Below are 6,080 nucleotides of genomic sequence, written 5' to 3'. Positions count from 1 at the left end.
TTAGAGAGAGCTAGAGAGAGAGAGCAAGTGAGAGATTTTGTTCATAGTTTTGAGCGGTGTTGAATTTCTCGGTCGTCGAAGATTTAGTATAGAAGGTTAATTTCTATATGGTACCATCTTGGGACGAACTTGCGGGTTGTGTGAGTCGTCTTCATCTATCCTTCAATAAAGATTTCTTGTTCGCCCGAGGACGTAGGCTTTAAAGCCGAACCTCGTTAAATTCTGTTCGCATATTTGATTTTTTGACTTAGCTTTTCTTCATAATCGGATCAATTTCTAGGATAGGTTCGATAGCTTCCGCGACTTTTAGTTCTAACATAGACAAAATGGAATTGATTTCGTTCGATTTCTATCAACCTTCTCGATGCAAAGACGAGTCCAGATGAAGATGATCCATCACACCATGATGAAATAAGGTATATGCTGATGAAATTGGTACTTTTGTGCCTCTCTAGTACAATTACAAAATCAGCACATGGTATTCATGATAATCATGTTCCATCATCTTTTTCTTGAATGGTATGGGTAAGTTCTGAAGTTTGATTTTGGGATGAAATTGGTTTCTATCGAGGCATTTAAAAGGGAAATGTGGGAAATTTGAAAATGACGGTTGTGATAATGGTGAAATCAGAGTAATCACTAAGACTTTGATCCTCTATATGTTTAAGACATTGAATAGGTGGAATAAGCTACCAGAAGTTCATCTTACCACAATCTCTTCATTCTTAATCACTAGGTGTTTGTCAAGGAGAAGATTAAGATGTTAGCTAGCAAGGGCGGAACCAGGATGTAACACTAGAGAGGGCAAGCCTAAATTCTATGAAGTAAACTTCTACCTAGCTGAGAGTGTACCCAAATAGAAAATAAGATTTTATATAGCAACTAGTTAATTAACTTCTAACTTCTACCTAGCTGAGAGTCCCTTACTAGTTTGAAACTAAAAGGAAAATTTAAAAAGAGAAGTTGAGGTAGGTAGTGGGTTTTGAACCCATGTCTTTGAATTGGAAAAATGTGTAATCCACCACAAGAGCCAAAGTAGCCTTTGGTAATAATAGTAGATTGGGTTGTATATTCGGAGATCAGGCCGGGCCACATAGTTCCGCAAATAGCTAGTGATGGTCATGGTAGTGATAATGATGGTATTAATTGGTGAATTCGGTGGTAGGTGAAAATATTGTGACCAGTGAAGGTGTAGTGGTGATGGTGGGGGTTTTGTTGGTGTTTTTTTTTTGTTGAAAGAGTTTTGTTGGTGTTGGGATGGAGGTGATTGATGATGAAGGAGAAAGATGAAGAAGATGAATGACAATTAGAGTTTCTAATCTAATCTATTAGTACATTTGTTTATAGTCCTCAAATTAATTAGGTTTTGATATCAAGGCCTTATAGAATTGCCCCTTATTAAATCAAAGTCAATTAGGTTGGGACCCAAAAATAGTTGTCCATCTAAAATAATCGGTTGTCCATATATTGGCCACCTTTGGTATTCAGCGAGCCAATACCACAAAAGTGAAGGTCAATGTCGATGACTTCCCTCCAAATTATAGATTCATATATGAAAAGAGATTGATAATAAATTCTTCTAAAATTCTCTGTTTGTCTTTTTCTCAAAATTTTTCAGAAATGTACGAGTTCTAAAGAATATAAAGTTGTCGGCAATAGGAAAATTGGTCGGTATAACTCCTTGGCCTACGTCCTCTGGGTTTGTTGTGGAGAGTGTTCCTTCGACTGTGACGACATTGTTGTAGAGCAGATAGGTTTCCATGTATGTTTTACTCCAAAGAGCTTTTTTGTTAAAAATGAAGATGGAATGTAATTCAAGATAAATTTTGGAAAAGAAAAATCTTAAATGTGGGACATAGGGACGGATCCAAGGGGGTGCATCCGGATCCCCTGGATCTTCCCGAAAAAAATAGTAGTAGTATTTTTTATATATATATACATATAGGTATATAAATATATATCTAATGATGTATAACAATGACACAAAGAAGGGCCCAGCGCAGTGGTTATGGCGTGTGTCGGACTCGATCTCATGACCCGGACTCAATCTCATGACCTCACACTTGTAGCCGAACTCCAACACACGCCATAACCACTACTCCAGACCCTTCTTTGTACCATCTTTATACATCACTAGATATATATTCATCTATCCTAAATCTTATAAACTTCAATTCATCTACCATAAATCTCTACAAACTTCAATTCATCTACCATAAACTCTATAAAATTCAATTCATCTACCATAAACCCCTACAAACTTCAATTCATCTACTATAAATCCTACAAAATTCAATTCATCTATCATAAATCTTTACAAACTTCAATTCATCTACCATAAACCCTACAGAATTGAAAATTGCACTATTTATACATTCCTTTAATGGATAAAATCAGAACGATACGATTTAAACAAATAAAGCGATGGTAAGTGCTAGTGGGAAATTGGATTAATAAAAAAGATTAGGAAATTCTAGGTTGGTGTTTAAGTATATTAAGATGTACAACTTTTATTACTTGTAAAGGAAGACAACAATCATACAAAGATTCAAATTGTGTGGTCTTTGATATTTTGCAAATAAAAACAAGAAAATTTTAAAAACATTAAGCGTACGTGATAGAAAAACCATGTTCACAAAAATATAATCTTGTTACAAGGGTATAACCTGTGTCCAACAGACACATACAGTTCTACACAAGGGCGGAGCCAGTGGGTGGCTACCCCTGGCGGTAGTCAGGGACGCATTTGTAGAATAAAGAGAGAACCAAAACATAATAAGGGAATCAGCCAGGCGGACAGGTGGTATAATTCTTGTTCTTACATCCACCACGTCCCGAGTTCAAATCCCCACTCTCTCATTTCCAATTTTGATTTGTGTTTGTTAAACCCCCTACTTCCGAATCTAATTCTTTTTAACCCTCTTTTTGGTGCTAAGCCAAAATTTTACCCCCTTTTAGGTGTCAACCAAGTTATGTTTTAGGTATTAATTTCTTTGTCCCCAAATGATCAATGATCGCATACATTATAAATTTAATTCTTCTTTGAGTTTTTTTATGTTTGAACTATTAACGGAATTTTACATATTCGGAAAAAAAAATTGCTTTTAAATTACTACTTGTTTGTGCATAAACGTTAGAAATGAAATTTTTTCTCACCGAACACTTTTAGGCTAGTCAGGGGTAACTTTAAATCCTGGCTCCGCCCTTGGTTCTACAATTTTAACTTTTGGATATAAATTTAGAAAGTTTGATCTCAGTCATTAAAGATAAGTTTGTATGTTATGATCTCAACTTTTGGAGATAAACTTGGGAGATGTAATCTCCATCCTTAGAGATAAATTTGGGAGGTGATACTAGCCATTGAATAGGATGATATATGTTAAAAAAAGAAATGCTCTCCTCTCTTATTACATAGATGAATGATATTTTTTGTTAATGATCACATTTTGCATGTGAAAATGAAGAGAACAATGTAGCTAGTTTTTCATGTAGCAATTAAACTCATGAAAATTTCAACAAAAAAAAAAATAATTAAACTCGTGAAAAGACTGGAAAGGAGAGGACAACTTAAATCAACCATAAATTCTGTGGGGTAGTTGAACAAACTCATGCACTTAAAAAATTTGAAGTTTTAAATTCCTTCAATTTAACAAGTCTGATTGAATTAGGAACGTGACCATTTTGGTTTAGGGATTTTGGGTTGAGACGTGTTTACTTGAATGCGCATTTATGAGTTCCCTTCGAATTTAAATTTTTTTTTATATCCTATTAGGTTTTGATATAGATTAAAATGGTCATTTAAGTAGATCTCATTAATCAAAAATGAAATATGTTAAATTTGAGTCTATTATGCCTTGTTTAACTTTCTTTCCCCCGAAAGTGGAGAGTTGTGAAGAACAAAATATAGTTTTTTCTTCACAGCAAAATGGGATAAGCACATCAAATATTACTTAGACATTAAAAACCGGTAAGTCTCCTCTGGAACAACTTCGAGAAAGAGTTGCACAAAATAAAAATCAGAGATGATAAATCTGGCAATGATGTTGATAAGGTGCATAGTTTGTATTATTTAATTGTTTTTATCTATACAAGCTTGCTCTCTGGTTTTTTTGGTTGTTGGGTATCAACATGTGTATTAACGGTAAGACGTGGAGGTTGATTTATAAATCAGACAATATACTAACCTAACCCGATATTAGATTAAGACTCCTCTTATATTTATGAAATTAACATCTATCTTTTATCATTTTAAAATACTTAGTTTGGGTTGTTAAGAAGTCGAATCTTCTTTTGAAAGTCACTAGATTGGAAAAATAGAAATGAAATAATGCAATCCAATATCCTAAGGAGGCTATTAGTTTTGTAAGAACATCTTTTTCCTTTATAATTACGTCTCTAAATAATATACCTAAATTACCCTTTAGTTTAAATATTTCAAAAAATAACTATTAAAAATAGGCCGCGGCTTTGGGGAATAAAGAAAATTCTCCGGGGAATAAAGATTTTTCTTCAAATTAGTCAAATAAAATTGACTTTTTATGTTTCTTTTTATTGCTAAGGGGCTTCTAATTTTAGAAGATGCTATAAAAAAATCTCCTCCATCTCATCACCTCTCTCTGCCACCTAACCTTCTCGCCACCTCATCATCATCTTCTCCGGGAAGGTCGCCGGCCGGCCAATTTTCCGACCGGCGACCTAAAAACATAAAAAAAAAAAAATTAGTTTTTTCCTCTCTCCTCTTTCTCTCTCTAAATTTTTTTTTTTTTTTTCTTTCAAAATCATTCTCTCTCTCTCTCTAGATCTGGTGAACCAGATCTGGTTCACCAGATCTAGATGGTCTGTGAACAGACCTTGTTGAAGGTCTGTTCGCAGACCATTAAAGGTCTGCAAACAGACCTTCAACAAGGTCTGTTCGCAGACCTTTAATGGCCTGCGAACAGACCTTGTTGACTGCGAACAGACCTTCAACAAGGTCTGTTCGCAGACCTTATGATTATCATCAGGATGAAGAGCTTCAACTTCTTTTCTAATTTTCTCAACTCCAACATTATGATCAGTTGATAATCTTTCAGATACAAAACAAGATTTTGTTCCTATTGAAAGTCTCTTTCCAAGAACAGCTCTTGAATCCCCAAGATTTGCTACATATAAAACACCATCATCAGTAATTATTCCAAATAAACAACAAGATCCAACAGAAGCCATCTGAGGGTTTGCCACCCATGATTGTTTTACAAGTCTGAGAAATTCATCTTCAGTTGCATTAAAAGCTCTCTTAATAACATCACAAGACAACCCTCCTTGTTCAGTAGCCAATCCTACATAAACAAACAAGAAAAACAAAATTAGGGTTTAATAATTCAGAGCAATTCAGAGTACTAGAGTTAGGGGTTTTAAAGAAATGGGTATGTGTGGATTGAATTAGTTTATTACTATGAATGTTAGAATAGAGATGGGTATTGACAAAACGAGAAGCTTCAGGGCCACCATGACCATCATAAACCCCTATATAAGTAGCAGAAGGAGAAGTTAAAACTTGGGTTTGATCTTCAAGAGTTGAATTTGCTTGAACTACTGCAATTGAAAATTCACCAAAACTGTGTGGTTTTAAATCAATATTCCATAAAAGTTCATCTTCTCTTCTTATTATATGTCCAAAACATTGCTCCAATGGTTTGTAACACTTTCTCAACATTTTCTCTTTCTCTCTCTAAAAATCTCTGTAAATCACTCTCTGAGAAAAGGGTTTGATGGGTTTTGTTGTAATTGTGATGGATAACAAGAACAATAAGATGATCGGAGGAGGAGGAATAAGTTGCAGAGGTTTAGGGTAGAGAGAGAATTGTAGAAGAAGAAGAAGAAATGTCAGAAAAGTAATAGCGCGTTGGAGAAAAAGGAGGTTTTGTTACCGAAAGATGGTCTGTTCTGGTTCACCAGATCTGGTTCACCAGATCTAGAGAGAGAGAGAGAGAATGATTTTGAAAGAAAAAAAAAAAATTTAGAGAGAGAAAGAGGAGAGAGGAAAAAACTAATTTTTTTTTTATGTTTGAAGGTCGCCGGCCGGAACGCCGGCCGGAAAA

The 6,080-nt window shown here is 34.8% G+C and overlaps 1 pseudogene across 1 annotated transcript; it reads right to left on the bottom strand.

Annotated features, from left to right (window-relative positions):
• Nucleotides 1-2,297: 2,297 nt before the first annotated feature.
• LOC147565149 (putative protein phosphatase 2C 63 pseudogene) lies at nucleotides 2,298-5,909 on the bottom strand (annotated as a pseudogene). Its single transcript, XR_015227525.1, has 3 exons — nucleotides 5,434-5,909; nucleotides 4,987-5,318; nucleotides 2,298-2,378 (listed from the first exon to the last, which is right to left on the bottom strand). The product of XR_015227525.1 is annotated as a putative protein phosphatase 2C 63 pseudogene (transcript).
• Between the last annotated feature and the right edge of the window lie 171 nt (nucleotides 5,910-6,080).

This window comes from Eschscholzia californica, unplaced genomic scaffold (assembly GCF_041429995.1).
Source record: "Eschscholzia californica isolate CP2 unplaced genomic scaffold, dmEscCali1.0.p SCAF_1, whole genome shotgun sequence".
Classification (NCBI taxonomy): Eukaryota; Viridiplantae; Streptophyta; class Magnoliopsida; order Ranunculales; family Papaveraceae; genus Eschscholzia; species Eschscholzia californica.
Note: the sequence above shows the minus strand (reverse complement) of the source record. Positions and strands in the feature narration are given on the sequence as shown.